Source organism: Charadrius vociferus, unplaced genomic scaffold, assembly GCF_000708025.1.
Source record: "Charadrius vociferus isolate BGI_N301 unplaced genomic scaffold, ASM70802v2 scaffold156, whole genome shotgun sequence".
In the NCBI taxonomy this organism is placed as follows: domain Eukaryota; kingdom Metazoa; phylum Chordata; class Aves; order Charadriiformes; family Charadriidae; genus Charadrius; species Charadrius vociferus.
In genome coordinates, this window is record NW_009649042.1 from 227,833 (window position 1) to 247,103 (window position 19,271).

The following is a 19,271-nucleotide window of genomic DNA, read 5'->3' on the forward strand; positions in this document are numbered from 1 at the left end:
ACTTTTAATCTAAATGAATATCTTCTATTTGCTAATAATTATGTTTCCTCTCAATTCCTTTAACTCTCTGAACTATACAAGGTAGTTGCATTTGCTTAATGTTGATTTAGAAAACAGTTAAATCTCTCACATTAATGCATCTAAAAGTGAAAAATGAAAGGTGCAATGGAAGACCAGTTAAGAGGAAATAATGAAGACATTTACAGAGGCCAGTGGAGAAATTTTAGGATGTATTGCTCATACGGATGTGATGGCTGCACAAATACTCACGCATGCATGATTAAAGGCTTTTAGCATTAGCTGCACGTGCTTGCTGCAAAATTGTGCTGCAAAAGGGAAAACCCAACCTCTTCTTAGTCTATACGTTGCAAGTACAGAGCTAGAAAGGACTGCGAGAGAAGCACTGATACAACTTTTTTTTTGGCAGTCTGTGATCAATAACTGATACCCACAGACTTCTTCTATAGTTGCTTTTATCACTCCAAAATAAAGAGGAAAAATCCTTTCCCCCCAAGCCTCCCAAATACAAACTGTAGCCAAAACAGGACAGAGAAGAATAATGTACTATAACGTATGCATAAGCAGCATAGATTATTTTTCCCAGCATCTGTCAGTATATACGTTCATTCCATAGGCCAGTTCTTTCCCTTCATGATCTGCATTTGTGGCAATCATCAAAGATTAATAAAAAGTTATTTGGCCATGTGCTGGGAGAGTGTTGGTTGCAGAGAAGTCAAATGCTCTCTTCCTTGATCAAACAGTCTTTCTCTCCAGATATCTATATCCAAGATCTAAAGTCACACACCACTATTTCTTTTGATGTGAAAACAAAACCAGATGAGAATACCCATGTGCTCCACCAGTTACCCCTACCAAAAAAAGTCAGCAAAGCAGCTTTTCTAAATATCTTTTTCAGTTTCACACTTGAAACCCTGACAGACTGAGTATCCAGCAATTTACATGATCTTCCTCCAAGAATTCAAGCATTTGATGCAGCCAGAATGACATGATGTGTTCCCATGCAAAGTGTGGTTTGAAGCTAGATATTTTGATCGGGGAAATCATAGCAAAAAAACTCAAAAGTAAAAGACACTTTGCATTTTTACTCCTGGTTTTAATTGAAGAGCAGTAAGGAAATACTGTGGCTCGGGACTCTTCAGGTGCCAAGGAATGAAAACAGTTATGACTCAGTTGCATATAAGAAGAGAGGGTGTGTTTTACCCCTATGCCACATTCAGGCAGCACACGCGGGTAAAAATGCATTTTATACGTTATGATGAAGGCTACAAATCTTTATATTTTGAGTTCTTAACCATGTGTGTCTCCATCACCTAAATGTTCAAATGGATAATCACTCAAGGAAAATTAGAATTACTATGTATTTATAACGCCCAAACTATGTTAATATACTTGGAAAAGTAGATAATTGACAGCTCAAAAGAAGAGACTGAAAGTGCTAAAAGTGATGTTGAGAGCTTCTTTTCATTATATTCAATAGAAGAACTGTCACCACCACTTCAATATGCTGGACTCATAGCAATGGCAGCAAGTAATAGTTACCTCCTCCATGGCTGAACTTGCATCAAGAGTAAGACTGTAATTCCTCTTACACAAACTATTAAGTAAACTGAAATGGGCTCAGTAAAAGTAGGAAAAAACCCAAAGGGAAACTAGCCACAAATTAAAGCATGAAAAGGTGGAACAAAAGAAGTGCGTGTAAGATATTAAAGTGCAGGAGTGCACTCAATGCACCACAATCATGTCTCCAATTATTGTTTGCTCTGTCATATCAACAAGATTGTTTTATGCATTTCCCTTCCCTCTTTTTGCCCCTGTGCACGTGTATCTTTCCAACCATATAGAAACCTTAAAGGACTACAGCTGATTATGAACATTGAATACTGTGTCCTTGCCCCATTTGCTACCTGCTGTCACTTAAAAGCATTTTCCAACTTTATTCCTGTCAGATATTTCACAACAATTCCTATGTAATTTCCCCTAGCAGTTCTTTCCCATACTATAGTTTCATTTTATTTCTCACAAAGATTCTAATCTCTGTGCTTTAATTCTGCTTTTTTTGTAGCACAAAACAGATAAAATGCGTATTTATTGTCTCCAGACTGCAGTATCCCATGCCTCATGTTTATATGGATCATCCTAAAAAATAGGTATCTTAGATGAATGTACTGTTATGAAATCTACCATATATATTATAAGGGGGAGTGATTTCATGTTCTCGTTTCCCGATTTCATTTTACATAAAAGGGGTTTTAATAAAATTGTTGTAGTCAACGTGAAGACTGCTGAATGCATATATTGAAACCACATTTGCAGCTCACACAAGATGGTGCTGCAGTGCTACATACAGTGTATGATACTGAAATCATTGAGATTTATGAGTATGCACACTGGAATAAAAACAAATTACATCGCGGAAAATCCTTAATTAATGGTATCTGAATATACACAGCACACTTCTACAAACACAGTGGTCAAAACAGAAATATAGACATTTTGGCTGAAGATGATTTACTGCATGAGCCAGCATACATATTCAATGCTCCAGCATACATGGGTATGGCGTATGCTTGATAACACACTGCTCTGACCACAATATCCTTTCCTTTTTTTTCGTCTTTACATACCATAAGGATTTGAACTTTTCGCTAAGGACTACTGCTATAGATTAAGGACTTGATGAGGTATAGAGTGAATTTGCAGCCTCTTGGGTGAGCTGCAGTACCAGCCCCAGAGTGAATGAAAGAGCAATAAAGCTATCTTTAATTACAGCACATTTACTGCAGAATGAAAGCCTTCTCTAGAAAGTTGCTATAGAACAGATACACTGGCTACATTTCTATTAATTGGTTGAAAAGTGCCAGATCCTTTCTTTGACTTTGAGGCCAACGGGCATAGACTGGCCACATACATACTAGTAAACGCTCACCATCCAGAGAGGAGAGCCACATCCAAACTACCTGCTGATTTCTATACTTAAGTAACTCCTAAACCACATCTATGAATTAACTGGGAATGTGCTAAGTGAGAATAACGCCAAGGAACTTTCTAACAACACAACAACATAGGTAACTGAGTTATAGTGCTTGGGCCCACGCCTTCACACTGTTTAATTTATTAGTAGATGTAGCCACTAGTCTCACATTCTAATGTGAACCTATAAAATATTAGTAAACCCATAGGCTGATTCTAAGACTTTTCTAAAGAAAAACCAGCATTTTACATCATTTTGGGTTCAGCTTATTGTGCTTTCAAAAACTAAATCTGAGTTGGAAGACAGAATAGTACAGTCCAGCTGTGGGTCCCAAATTTAATTTTACTGGCACAGATGTATATATCTCCTAGTCACTGAATGTCTGATGCTGAAGAGCTTGCAGAATAATTATACAAAAACTGTGAAGTGCTGCTTTTGGCCATTGACACAGCAATGAAACTGAAATAAGTTTCCTGTGCTTGAGGTTAGTGGTGCAACAGCAAATTTTTTGCAAAGGGGATGTTTAGCAAATTATCAGCATTTAGAGAGCTGGTATGATTTTCTGGGTCACGCATGCACCTATATGATAGAAACTGTAAGTGAACATGAACTTTCACTGGTGTTTTGGCGTTCATCTAAACCATATTAAAGACTTTGCAAAAAAGGAGCCCTGTGACCCAATTGTCATTGACAACGAGCCATCTGATCAAGGGTACTGATGACTGACACAGTGATCCTCTTGTCAACTGTCCATACATTGTTCACTTTCTGCTAAATCTCCACTTTGGTAAATGGGCTGCGAGTCTGGTTTCTTTTGAAGTTGAAAGGTTGTAACATTGCTTCCACTGGGACGCAACATATCATATGAAAATGAGATTGTCTAGGTAGATATATTTTTCCTCGAAACTGAATAGTCCCTCTATCTTACTCAAATTTTGTGTGCAACCTTTAGAATGCATGGTTATAGTTTTCACTATTTAAAAATCAATCTGAATGAGCAACACATTCAACATCCTAACTTCTACTTTCTCTGTATTTTGTAAAGCAATAGAGAGAAATGACTGGAACTGCCACACTAAACGTTAAGTGAGATGAGTCTCCAGCATCAGAGATGACAGAAGTTGTATAGCGCTGGCATAAAAACTCCACCAGAAAGTGTCAGCTTACAGGAAAGCTGTAATAGAATTCTCATTGGTTAAATGGAGACCTACAAAACTAAGCAACCACATGAACCCTGTTTGTGCAGCAGAAGTAAGAGAAAACCAACAAACAGACCAAATGATGGAAAACAACTAATGGATTCAGGCAGATGCAAACATCTATGCTTTTAAAAACAAATATATCAAGTAACAAAAAGATTTACTATCACTAGTACAGTGTTCAGAGGCATTGAAAGCCTCAGGTATTGCTCATGGGTTTAGGATGAGAGCTGTAACTAACAGCGAACAGGCAGAAATCTTAGTTCTTTAGCCAGTATGGGACACTGGGCTTTAGTTTGGAAAGAAATAGTACTGAGTTTATAATTAGAATTCAGGAAAGAATCCAAGTAGACTAAAGAACTAGGTTAATTACTGGGTCCTGCAAAACTCTGAGTAAAAAATGATAGTTGGTGCCAGCAACAATGAAGAGTTTACAAGAGATTTTAATAGCCACCTTTAGCAAATGGTCTGCACAACACCACCTAACAGATATGACTGTGATTGTAAACACTGTGTGTGTATACATATATTGATTATACTAAACTGCCTGAACGATGTTTGCCCCAAATTATCACATTAAAAAGGAAGACCGTTACCAGGCGCCAACTGGAGACGTTAAAGAGAAAGAGAACCATTAGCTTGATTCAACAGCTTTATATGAGCCAGCAACATGCCACTGCAGCAAAGAAGGTGAACAGTATCCTGGGCTACATTAGGCAAAGCATTGCCAGCAGGTCAAGGGAGATGATCCTTCCCCTTTACTCGGCACTGGTGAGGTTCCACCTGGAGTGCTGGGTCCAATTCTGAGCTCCTCAGTACAAGAGAGACATGGACAGGCTGGAGAGCGTCCAGCAAAGGGTCACGGGGATGATGAAGGCACCGGAGCATCTCTCCTATGAGGAAAGGCTGAGAGAGCTGGGACTGTTCAGCCTAGGGAAGAAAAGGCTCATCAATGTCTACACATACCTGAAGGGAGGGTGGAAAGAGGATGGAGCCAGGTTTTTTTCAGACGTGCCCAGTGACAGAATCAGAGGCAATGGGCATAAACTGGAACACAGGAGGTGATGTCTGAACACTGGGAAACGCTTTTTTACTGTGAGTGTGACTGAGCACTGGCACAGGTTACCCAGAGAGGCTGTAAAGTCTCCATCCTTGGAGGTATTCAAAAGCTGTCTGGACATGGTCCTGGGCAACTGGCTCTCGGTGGTCCTGCTTGAGCATGGGGGTTGGACCAGATGATCGCTAGAGGCCCCTTTCAACCTCAACCATTCTGTGACTTGGTGAAAAACTTCACAAAGAGACTTCTGAAACAAAGTAATCTTGAAGTATAAAAGCAGCATGAAAATTTGTAATTGTGGGGGAATAGATTGGACTGGAACAGCAGTAGCCAAAACGCAATTTGATACAAATGGAAGTCGCCTTGCCAGCATCACCTCTGTCTAAGCCAGAGAGAGCAGCCCCCCTGACAGGCACTGTGACTAGCCTGTGCCCAGCCAGGGCAGTGCACAAGCGCACACAGAGCTGCAGTACCCACATCTCCAACGAGGTTTGTTCAAGTAGGGGAACCTTCACTGCCAGAATAGATAGTGCGTGCTCATAACCCATACTACCTGTGAGAAGGGATGTGCATGAATGTACAGCTTTGTACACATAATACCTGATACGCGTGCGTGCATGCCTGGAAGTGCAACTGAAGCTGTGGAGGTTGCATTTAGAAACCTCAGGTGTTTATTAACTTTTTGTAGTTGTCTAATATTGTGATTTATTTGCTGTAACGCTGATATTGATCATGAATGTATACTTCACAGATGACAAGCTAATTATCTGTTATTAGTGAATTCATAAAGCACTTTGATCCTGATTTTGGTTTAAGCTACATGAACTGAACAGTCTTTCTTTGTGGCAGTTCTTGCAAAAGTGTCTTCACCCACAGCAAAGATTAGGGTTCAGGCTGAACGGTTTATGGCCATTGCTAAGCTTTAATTAATAATTATAATGAAATAACTTATTTAACTGCTGGTCTCATAAGGAGGGCAAGTGAGCATTTTGATGATAAAGTTAGGCTGAGAGCAGGAATTCAAATATGTAATAAAAAGCTAAGCTCACTAGCAGTCCCACGAGAAGCTAGGATGGTTGCTCTTTTTTGTGAAAACAAATCAGTTTAGACAGAGCAACTGGGCTACTGTTAGGGTTAAGACTAGGATCAGAGCTTAACAAAGTAAGGGTCTGAAGAGAAAGATTCGTTGGTGGACAAGCAATGTCAGGAATGAGATGAGGCATTAAATGGCAAGAGTAAATATCTTACAGATATTTCTGGATTTGCTGTGCTCATCAACCGATAGATCTAGACCTGGAAATTAAAAGATAACGTTGGATCCTTGCACAACAAGTGAAGGATAGAATAAGAGCAACAAATGTCTTATGGTTCATTCTGAGGTGGATATGAGTTACTTCATTACAGTCAAAGTCAGCTTTGAGGGTGGAACCAGAATTTGAGTATGAAATCCAGTCAGCAAGTTATTCAGCTTCTGCACTGACTGTTAATAGGGGTTTGAACTGGTCCAGTTCTTACAGTGATTAGTGCTGCCCTGTCTCCTTTGTATTTTCAGACTTGAGGCTTATTGAGCTGTATTTTGGGTATCTGGGTAGGAACTGCAAGCACCAGAGAAATGCATTTTCTGTTGGATCCAGCACACTGTGCATTAGAATGTGGAAAGCAAGGGGTGGGCAAAAGAAACAGCAGTAAATTCTGAAGGCCTCAGGTTAGCTACTAATGACAGGGATAGCTTCTAAATTAGCACTAAGGCTTCATGATAGTAGGAACTAAAGGCCTAAAATTTGACTTGAGGAATGCAGCAGCGTTGGGCCAATGATAAAGCTTAAAGACAGGCAGAGAAATAGCTTAAGTTTAACTCTGAAGTAGGTAGGTGAACCACTGAGTTCAATCTGTAACACTCACAAGAATGGGATGAAAGCTGGATCTGGCAGGGAGCGGTATTTGTTCTGGTTGAGCTCAGTCATACTTAACCTAAGAGTCAGTGGAGGAACGTAAAGGATGGGCAAAGTGATAGGGCAGGAAATTAACTTTGAAGCAAGAACTGAATCTAGATGAGAGTAAAGGAATATTGAATTTGCAAAGGTCAGAGAGAAGGATGTTGCAACAATTGAATCATAACAGGACAAAAACCTGGACAAAAGTGGAGACGGAAAGGCTGAATCTTTAAAATCGTATTCAGAGAACAATTTATAGGACTCATTGCTTAGAAAGTGAGAACTTCTAAAGAAATTCAACTTGGAGATCACACGTGCTCTGCAGTGGTCAGTAACAGGCAGTTTCAGATTCCGTTTGATCATTTTTAGCTTGAATTCATAACTAGTTAACAAAGGAGCATCTGAGTAAGGCAGGAAGAGATGGATCTGGAACAAAGGTAGTTATGAGTTATCTGCAGAAAATGTTATCTAGCAAATGAAAAGAGACAAGTAATGGCTAGCTGGGAAATCTTAACAGAAGAATAGAGGGCTGATAAGGACACCTTCTCAGTGACACACTGGAAATATAGATGTAAAGGCAATTACAGACATAGCCCAGCAATGGAGGTCAGAGAGCACAAGTATTAGCAAAGAAAACAGAAGATGACAATCCATCTATCTATCAGATTACAGAATCACAGAATGGTCAGGGTTGGAAAGGACCTCTGGAATCATCTAGTACAACCCCTCTGCCTGCAGTATAAGCCCTGCAGGTTCACCTACAGCAGGTTGCAAAGGACGGCATCCAGGTGGGTTTTGAATGTCTCCAGAGTCAGAGACTCCGCAACCTCTCTGGACAGCCTGTGCCAGTGCTCTGCCACCCTCAAAGTAAACAAGTTCCTCCTCATGTTAACACGGAACTTCTGATGTTCAAGTCTGTGCCCATTACCTCTTGTCCTATCACTGGGCACCACTGAAAAAAGACTGTTCTCATCTACCTGGCACCCTCCCTTTAAGTATTTATAAGTATTGATAAGATACCCCTTCAGTCTTCTTTTCTCTAGACTAAAAAGACCCAAGTGCCTCAGCCTTTCCTCGTAAGAAAGATACTCCAATCCCCTAATCATTTTAGTAGCCCTCTTCAGCAGTTCCCTGTCCTTCTTGAACTGGGAAGCCCAGAACTGGACACAATACTCCAGATGCGGTCTCACCAGAGCAAAGTAAAGGGGGAGGATGACCTCCCTCAACCTGCTGACCACACTCTTAAGGTTAAGGGAGGATGGAATGTGATTTCTAATGTGTGGTTATAAAGACGTCACCAGAGGCTTGGAAGTAACAGTTACATTTACATCAGTGAATGGAGTGGTACTAAGGCCAACTGCCAGTCTGGCCCCGTCCATGCTATTAAACTCCATGTCTCCAAATCAACGTAGCTTCATTCATATTTACTACTGAGGACAGTCTCTGGCACATGCTAACTTCCAGACTAAGGACAGCCCACTACCTTTCCCAGATCAAAATCATACCAGGAACCTGCTAACAATTTAATGGAATAAATGATAAAGTTTCAGTGCCCAAGCACATTCCCTGGCTATGTTTAATTTATCAGCACAGATAGAGCCAATGGCTTGAACTGGGTGCAAGAGAAACTGCTTTGAAGAGGGCCAGCATAGCACTGAACAACTCTAAAACAACAAGATAAAAGAAGATTAAGTAACAGCAATATGATCAACTATGGGCTTTATAAGATGAAAGAGGATGAGATGGTAACACTGGGAAGAGATATTGCTGGATGAGATTGAGAGTTTAAGGGTCAAAAGGAAGCAACAAGGTAGGATAGATACATGGGACAGAGAGGCAGGGGATAAAACAATGACAACCTTCTGCACCTGTGAAAGCTGTAAAGTTTAGAGAATATAAGGGCTAAGGACGAGTAGAACCATCATACCTGTATCAGTATCCTCCTGAAAGATACCCAGTATGAAGGGACAGACAGTGGCTAGGATCTGAAGACTAGTCTAGCAATGCAAGACTTCCACACAAGCGAGACTGGGAGCATGTAACTAAGTAAGGCACATTCTCTGACACTTAGGTCGGAGTTTGGTGTGTTGCCAGAGATTAAACCACCTTTTTGGCTATTCCTCTTTTTGCCCCTATTAGTCACCTGAGGAGGCTATTTCAGAGCTGTAGTCCCCCAGTTGGTAAGATAGCTTTCTTAATGTCCAGCTTCAAGGAATTCACTAGTAATTCACATCTATTTTTTTGTTTGTCAACATTGGCCTTTGGCGGAAATCTTTCTTTCTTGACATTTACCTTCCTTATGCTTTTATAAACAAAAAAACTTTTTTTTTAAACCTTCAGACTGTTACACTAAAAATAACTTAGCTACCTCATATCAGTGACTCCTTGCTTTACTCGTTGTACTTATTCTTCTCCACATCTATTCGGTTTAACCTATTTTTTCTTGAAAATGAGTAAACAGAATATTACCATCAGGTAAGAGGCCTGTAGGTAACTGACTTATCACACTCTACCATTAAGCACAGAGCTGTTTAAATAGAAGGGTGACAGAACTGAAGGAACAGAGAACTCATTTTGTGGACATCGTGGATTTATTTCTGAATATGAAAATAAAATAAAAAATATTTGGAATGAATCAGCACAAGATACTGTCAGAACAGATTTTTTGATGACACAGCCATAAATGGAATGGGAAGGAGAGCAGAGAACACAGGAGGAACTGGGATCCACAGAAAGCTGACATACAAGAACAGGAGAGGTATTAGTGACATAGCAGAGCTGTTCTTTTAGCTGAAGGCTGAGCTGAACAAAAGCTGCAGAAGAGGTGATAAAGCTAGACAACACAGAGCTAAGTGGTCAAATGCATTTAGAAGAATGATACTGACGTTACCAAAACTAACAATGAAAATTCAGATAAATCAAAATAAAGGGAATGAGTACACACTTTAAAGAAATTTCAATAGAGAGATAGATTTTGGATACGAATAGATGTATTCCAAATCTCAGAACTTGAAACCCAGAGCCATATTAGAATTCAACGTAATATAATATTGAACATAGATGTTACTTATTAGTTTGATGATCATTAATTCAACAAAAAGTCATCAGTTCTATAAACTATTAGTAGGTTTTGAAAGGAGAGAAGTCTCTGTGTACAATAATAGAACCTGTTCCAAGGTTACCCGAGACAAAAAAAGAAAGCTAGCAAGCAGAAGATTAAAGTGATGCAAAGTTAGGAGGGAAAATAAAGATGTCTTTGTGACTAGTGCCTTTATCTGTCCCGACCATAAGAAGAAATACCAGCACATGAATTGAAAGGTGCAGCTACTTCAAAGAGTCTAAGGAAACGGGCCTAAAACTGACCTGCTGATAGTAATTCAGAAAACAGTTAAGAACTGCATTAATCAGGTTGAAGTCTAAGCATTAATTGCGTGCTGGACCACCAATATATAGAGAGAAACTGGACAGCATGTTGTCTGATATAATGCTAATTCTTCAGCTCTCTTTTCTCCAAAGAACTGTGAAGCTGAAACTACTAATAGTCTCAGTGACACAGCACCTTTTTCAAGAACAAGGCAAATCAGATGTCTTGGTTATGTATGATCAGTTGTACTGGGAAGCGTTTACTTTTTACTACATCTAAACTTACCCTCTTGGTTTCTATCATATTTTATGTCTATTTCTGAACTATTATGTAAAACAGTAGCTATGAAAATAACTTATGAACATAAAGTTATGCCCTACAGAGATTTGTGAATTGTGTCAGGGGTATCAAAGAAGCACTGGAAGGGAACTGAGAGGGAGTGGGTGGAAGAAAGATGTAAGGCTTAGTGATGAGTTTTTGAGGAAATCACTAATTATTCCTACATGTCAGTTTCCTGCAAGCTGTTCAGTCCTTTAATTTTAAGGATCTCATGCCTTACGTCACTACTACATTTTGTAATTGCTTTAAGAGTTTTAAAACAAGAATGAATACTAGTTTTAAATTCAAGGTATGTGAATAAACAGTGGTTTTGATCATAACAATTCTGAGTCACACTCTAATGAGTTAGAACAAAGAAAAAATTGAAGATACACTTTGTTGATATTTTACAAGACAATCTTAGAAACAGTTCAGTTGTCTGAAAGCATGCATGTATGTGACTAAACTTGTCTCCCTAGAAACAAAACAATGGAAACTATTTCAGTTATGTTATGTTAATAGTCAAAAATGCACAGAATACGCTAAAAACACAGAAAAAGATACTCCGGGAAGTAAAGAAATAAAGCTACAAACATACACAATTGCATGTTTTTTACTAACTACGTGCCTACACACAACAAAAAAATCTTTTGTTACAACTAATTTTTCCACTCAGAGTTTAGAAATCAATCAAAATGTTGAAAACCACAACAGAAAACAGTGTTCTGTTATTGAAATAGAAAGCATATGGCTTGCAATGGATGTGACTACCAGTTTGAATATTTCTGCAAATTTAAAAACCTCTTGCATATATTATGTAATTCCTTTATTAAGGATTGGCTCATTTACTTCATAGAATGTAAACAAAGAAAAAAGTATTTCCACAGTGATGTTATAAAATATTGAAACAACATTGCCTCAAAATATCCACTTTATGACCACATGCAATAATAAAAACATGACAGATATAGTATCTTATTCCATGTGACTTTTGGAAAATTGGCATCTTGGCGATTAAGATCTCATTAGGTACAGTTATGTAGTTATGCTTTGTAATGTTTTATGGATGTAGAATTTTAATGCAATTAACAGTCCATGCTCTGATGACATTTGAATTCTGAGGCTTTACTATTCATAAGTAGCTTCTAACAAATACTGTTTAGCTAATGTGAACTTTGGCTCAAAGTTGGGGCTCAGACCCACAAATGTGATGCTGAGTTCATGTTCACAGATAGGTTGAACAAAAGTTAAGTCAGATTACTGACTACCTAGGTTGTAATGTCACAATAAGCAGCAACAAAATACCTTGTAATGTTAAGATTCACTTACTGGGCACTTATTGGGCAATGGCCGTTCTCAGGCTTTATCATTCACTACGCCTGGCGATAGGCCTAGAGCAGCAGCATCTTTGGAAAAGTGACAACTGGTCTGCTTTTAAAGACTTAAGATGGAAATGAAGCAAGACAAGTCAGAGAAAGGATGAAAGGAAGTGCCATATGAGTTATAACACAGAGGAAAAGAGGGCAGTGAACTAAAAGACGTCATGGCTTTCTTCTCTCAAGACAAGACGAAACATCAGCTGGTGGTGGGGTGGGGAAATGGGAGTAAAGCAGAAGCGTACTGTAGTATGTTACACACTGGGACCCTCTGAAGAAATTAACTTTTCAGGTCCTATATGGCAACAAAATATTATATGTGCTAATGCTTATTTAGAAAAAAAGTCTGCAGGCAACTCTAATTCAGAAAGAAAAATAACAGCCCAACTGGATTCTAAATAGAAGTCATGAAAATAATTTCAGTTCTTGAATGACACCAGTTCACACATCAGTTCTTTTTTCCACCTGATGTGCTTCATTTTCCATATTCTTAGATCACACCTCTCAGCCTTTAACCTAAGAAGAAAGGGTTTTATCTCAGCTTCTAGAGCAGAACAGACATATACCCACTTACAAATTTCATTTTAGTTGTTTCTGGACAAATTACAAACCAAGTGTTTGTTCAATCTTACGAATGAAATCTCAAATGTCCTATCCACATTAAACTACTAATTTCCTTAATGGCTTTTTTAATTTTGTTTTTTAAATGTAGACTCACCTCAAAAAACCCTCAGCATACACAAAACAACAACCTCAGATCTCATTGAACAGATGTTTGAGAAGGCCTAAATATGCACGGTAGATTTGACATTTTATATCTACAGGTACTAATCTGCTATAATCAGACATAAGCATAAATCTTTCTGTACAGATACTTGAAGTATGTCATATGCCACCATTGATCCAATTAATCTCCAATAATGCTCATCTGATCAAAGGTCAGGAGACATGATATTCAGCAAATCATGCTCAGAAGAAATAATCTCTTGCCTTAGCTATTGTTTTGCCACTAACTGAGGCTTGTTTTGGGTAAGTAAACAAAACCACTTGTCTTTCTCTACTTTCTGAAAAAAAGCTTCTTAAGATTCTCAAAGTAATTAAATTCAACATTGAAATCTGAAAACAATTCCTTCTTCATAACTAAGAAAGCAAGGATGGACTTTTTGGGGAAACTGACACTGTAGTAAAGCAGTACCCTTTAAATGCCTATTTGTGCTATCAGTTACACAAACCTGCTCTGACGAGGGATGGCAGGCACCAGTTGCTTTGCTCTAATATACAATCACTTACAGGCAGAGCAGTGTCTTATATGCAGAAGACGTGATGTTTGTTTTGTTATAGCAGCTGTAGATTTAAGGCAATTTCAAAATGTTCAAGGTACCTTGGATAATATCAAGGAAAGCCTGTATCATTCCAGCAACTACACTCAGTAGTCTCAGTACTAAATGTACACCCCAATGCTGGAAAAGAGTGCAAACCCAGATGTTAAGCCCCCTTCCACTTCCATGGGAACTGTCTCAGCAAACCCTATTTTCAGGATTACTTGCAGAGCCAGATGTTGTATATTAAGCAGGTACTTTGCCCAGGTTTCCAGTGTTACAAAGCCTTCCAGTTGATTTATGGAATAAATTAATAACTATGTTCTCCATTATCACAGAAATGGTGGCTGGAAAAAAATATTCCATACTTGTTGTTAAAGACAGTACAACGCAAAGTTAGCTACACGTTCCATACAAGGTTTGCCACCCTCAATTTTGCTCCAGAGCCTCAACAGATTCATCATCAGCTGCAAATTCGTATGCATGGAATGAAGGTATTATATACACTTTCATAATAGACTCACAAAACCCAGAAAAAGGCTGAAGTATTTTTGATCTCTTCCACATGAGCTGGAAACAGACCATTCCAAAGCAGCTTCCATGCCACCACCTTGTGTCACTACTGAACAATGTCACATCTAGCAAACAAAACCAGTGGTTTCATTGGTAGTTGAAACAGACCTAACTATATTTAAAGTTTAAGTTACTGTGCAAATTAAGCTCATTCAGTATGAAACATATTTCACTGTTTTTGAGTTTCTGGCCTACTAGGGAACATGCTGGCTCATCATCTTCATCTGCTGATGGAATGCTTTCTATCTTTGTTTCAGCACACTCAGCTTTTGCATTAAAGAAGTGCCTTTTTTGTCAAGCATCTGTGGATGTATTTGATGTTTAGGATATAAAAAAAACACCTCCTGCTTGCAAGAGTCAATTCTGTAACTACTTTTGCTGATTACTTCTTGGATTTTTCTGCCTTTTCAAAAAAACATTTAAATTTTCATTCAAACTGAAATGGTCAAATAAACTATATCAAAGTCAAGGGCTTTATTATGTTCAAGACTACATTAATGCAAATAATGCCTGTGCTGAAATCATACTGCAAAAGCTGAGATGCAATGCTAAGAATAACCTTCATATTCTGAAAAGTACAGTACCGTAACGAGAACCGAGCACTGTTTTATTCAGATCAAACTGACGATTTAACGAAAGGTCCGCAAATCATTCCTATGTTGACAAGCTTCTCCATGTTTCCTCTACAGATACTGAGTTAACATCTCAACCTGAACACACTGTCTCTGCATATTGCTTCTCAAATCTCTGTACTGTCAGATTCAAAAGTTCTGCTAATGTGTTACTGGCACATGATCACTTGATATAAGTCTTAGCTTTTACCCCAGTCTGGAAAACAACCTACAGCCACAAAAAAAAAAAAAAAAAAAAAAAAAAAAAAAGCAGTAAACCCAACTTAATTCTATACAGTTTCTTAGCAGGTGAGGAAGCCAATCAGGGAAGGTGCCCTGCTGGACCTGTTGTTTGTGAACTGAGAAGGACTTGTGGGGGATGTGACAGCTGAAGGCTGTCTTGTCATAGTGATCATGAAATGGCAAGAGTTTTTGATTCTTGGAGAAGCAAGGACTTCTTGCTTCTGACACTTCTTGCAAGGTGTCAGCAGAACTGCCACCTTGGACTTCTGGAGGGCGGACTTTGGTCTCTTCAGGGACCTGGGTAACAGAGTCCTTTGGGAGTCAGTCCTGGAGGGCAAAGGAGTCCAGGAAGATTGGATGTTTAAGAAGGAAATCTTAAAGGCACAGCAGCAGTCTGTTCCCATGTGCCAAAAAACGAGCTGTTGGGGGAAAAGACAGGCCTGGCTGAAGAGAGAGCTGTGGTTGCAACTCAGGAAAAAAAGGAGAGTTTATGGCCTTTGAAAGAAAGGGCAGGCTACTTACAAGAGCTACAAAGATTGTGATGCTACGTAGGGAGAAAATTAGAAGGACCAAAGCCCAACTAGACCTTAATGTGGTTTCTGATGTGAAGGCCAATAAAATTGTTTCTATAAATACATTAGCAATAAAAGAAGGACTAAGGATAATCTCCATCCTTTAGTAGGCGGGGGCGGGAACATAGTGACAAAGGATGAAGAAAAGGCTGAGGCACTTAATGCCTTCTTTGCCTCAGTCTTTAGTAGTAGGACCAGTTGTTCCCTGAGTACGCAGCCCCCCTGAGCTAGAAGACAGGGATGGGGAGCAGAATGAAGCCCCCATAATCCATGGGGAAACAGTGAGTGACCTGCTACAGCACTCTAGACATACACAAGTCTGTGGGGCCAGATGACATCCACCCAAGGGTAGAGGGAGCTGGTAGAAGTGCTTGCCAAGCCACTTTCCATCATTTATCTGCAGCCCTGGCTAACCAGGGAGGTCCAAGTTGACTGCAGGTAAGTAAATGTGATGCTCTCATACTCTCAGGCTGAGTTTATTTGGAGTCAGTCATTCCCTGTGAGTTTCAACGCCATTGACAATATCAACTGCTTGACTAACCTGATCTCTTTCTATGACAAGGTGACCTGCTTAGTGGATGAGGGAAAAGCTGTGGATGTTGTCTACCTGGACTTCAGTAAAGCCTTTGACACTGTTTCCCACAGCATTCTCCTGGAGAAACTGGCTGCTCGTGGCTTGGATGAGTGTACGCTTCGCTGGGTAAAAAATTGGCTGAATGGCCGGGCCCAAAGAGTTGTGGTGAATGGAGCTAAATCCAGTTGGGGGCTGGTCACAAGTGGTGTTCCCCAGGGCTCTGTATTGGGGCCAGTTCTGTTTCATCTCTTTATCAGTGATCTGGACAAGGGGATCAAGTGCACTCTCAGTAAGTTTGCAGATGACACCAAGTTGAGTGGGAGTGTTGATCTGCTTGAGGGTCGGAAGGCTCTACAGAGGGATCTGGACAGGCTGGATCGATGGGCCAAGGCCCAATGGATGAGGTTCAACAAGGCCAAGTGCCGGGTCCTGTACTTGGGTCACAACAACCCCATGCAGAGCTACAGGCTTGGGGAAGAGTGGCTGGAAAGCCACCTGGCAGAAAAGGACCGGGGGGTCCTTTCAGGGTCAACAGACAGCTGAGTATGGGCCAGCAGTGTGCCCAGGTGGCCAAGAAGGCCAAGAGCATCCTGGCTTGTATCAGAAATCATGTGGCCAGCAGGACTAGGGAAGTGATTGTCCCCCTGTACTCGGCACTGGTGAGGCCCCACCTCAAATACCATGTTTAGTTTTGGGCCCCTCACTACAAGAAAGACATTGAGGTACTGGAGCGTGTCCAGAGAAGGGCAATGAAGCTGGTGAGGGGTCTGGAGAACAATTCTTATGAGGAGCAGCTGAAGGAACTGAGGTTGTTTAGCCTGGAGTAAAGGAGGCTGAGGGGAGACCTTGTCGCTGTCTATTGCTATCTGAAAGGAGGTGGTAGAGAGGTGGGGCTTGGTCTCTTCTCCCAAGTAACAGGCAATAGGACAAGAGGAAACAACCTCAAATTGCACCAGGGGAGGTTTCTTCACTGAAGGGGTTGTCAAGCACTGGAACAGGCTGCCCAGGGAAGTGGTAGAGTTGCCATCCCTGGAGGTATTTAAAAGATGGGTAGATGTGGTGCTGAGGGACATGGTTTAGTGGTGGTTTTGGCAGCGTTAGGTTAACAGTTAGACTCTGATCTTAAAAGTCCCTTCCAACCTAGATGATTCTATGGTTCTAATGTTTTGTGATATACTGATTGAATTTTCTTTTCAACCTTGCATGGAGAATAACTTCTCCGTACGGGTTAGAAAAAATGTTTAAAAATAACAAAATTATATGAGACAAGGAGGTATCTCATATGGAAACAGACAAAATATTATTTTAAAAGGCCTTATTTGAAGCGCTGTTGACAGTCTTCATCACCAACATTTAAAACTGGGCAAGGAACAGGATGACCAGGAACCCAAAGCCTGTTTTTAAGGGGAAATTAAAATTATCTTCACAGAATAAAACTCAGATGAAAGAGGTTACTACTACCAGATAAAGGAATCAGACAGAAAAGTATTTTAGCTGAAGAACAGGAAGGCATGAGACAAAACTGATTTAAACTTGCTAAGAATAAATTTAGATGAAAAGCAGAAAGAAGTTTCAAGTCATTAAAGAAGAAAGATTCAGAAACTGCTTTCTAAAAAAGAAAAAACCACCTAGTATCTGCTAACTATTTTAATATGAAGTCAACCACTTTCACGATAACATATTTATATTATGTGAACACCTGCAACATATAGAAAACTCTTGTTAACTTTATCTGGGTTAACGGCCTCAGGGGCTAGTGAAATTTATGCTAGGATTTATTTTTGCTGTTACTCTACCACCAGTACAGCCATTATTAACTCTACCCATAGCACAGGCTCCATCAGTTTATAACGTCAAAAGATATTCAACAGAAGTTCCCTTCCGTTGCCAAATGGTGACCCAAGCAATTTTACTTCCACTTACAGTATCCCACAGCACAATCTTGTATCAACTGATCACAGTGTAAACTGGTAGGCGAAAGGTAAATACCCCTACTTCATCACAGAACAACTCCAGTAAGAGCTAGAAACAGCACAGACCCATGAACTAGAGCCTAAACTGATCAGTGCAAACTCTGCAACTTGCAACATCCACCCTCATGAGGATGAAGCATCTTGGACTGCCACCATAACCCAACCTGTGTTCACATTATGCCTCCCAGGCTAGCACAGCCAAACTTCGCTGAATACTCATTACATCAGTCTGGCAAAAAGTGCACAGTTATGACAAAGAAACAGTAAACAGTTCTGCAATTTTCAGTTAAAATTTAAGAATGGTATTGACAGCATTCTTCATACTTTTATGAAATGATGCAATGCTACATAGGTTTTTAGGTCAAGTGAAATACTGGATGTGTAGATGTTCCTTCAAAAGAAAAGGCTACAGTAACTTCATTTGTAAAAAAAATATCTCTTAGTTCAAGTGTGAGGAAATTCTGTCTTGCAGATGGGATTCAGCCACTAACTCCAATTTGTCCAACATGCCACACAACGGCAGATTTTTCCCCCAATAGTACCTCCAAAACTTTCTCTGCTGCCCTATACCCAGCTGTACTACTAATCTCAAATTCTTCCCCATCCTTCTGTAGTAGCTGACAAATGGCAGAACTGGTGGAAGGAGCAGGGAAGAAACAGTTTGAACCTTTTGGCAGGGACAAATACAGGAAATTTGTACCAGAGCAAACTTTTCCCTTCTATTTTTCCTTACAGAAGAGTTTTCTAGTTTCTTATTTTTTATCTTCTTTTGACACCTTCCTTGCTAAATAGCAAAGTATCTGCTAAGAACACAAACATGCACCACTGAGAGGAAAGGGGGAAGAGAGGTATATGAAAAAGGAAAGTATTATCAGAGTCTTCCCTTAGCACCTAATATAAAGTAGATATTCAGTATCCTTTCAGGAACAGATACGCAGCATTTACTTCCATCTCCTTCCTGCCTCTCACCAGAGATAAGGGGAGTGTTGGGGACTATAAGGAAGACAGGATGTTCTCAAATACGCAGTTTTCAGATGTAGTGAAGTTTCTTGTCCCTGCTATCAAGATGGATCTGTAAAACATCACCCTACTGTTAGTGCAAAATGATCTCCATTTCTTAGAATCATAGAATGGTTTAGGTTGGAAGGGACCTTGAAGATCATCTA

At 39.8% G+C, this 19,271-nt stretch overlaps 1 protein-coding gene across 1 annotated transcript in view; it reads right to left on the bottom strand.

Annotated features, from left to right (window-relative positions):
• The window catches only part of SH3YL1 (SH3 and SYLF domain containing 1), a 44,343-nt gene that overhangs the window by 1,271 nt on the left and 23,801 nt on the right, over positions 1–19,271 (bottom strand). The gene's annotated exons all lie outside the window — the stretch shown is intronic.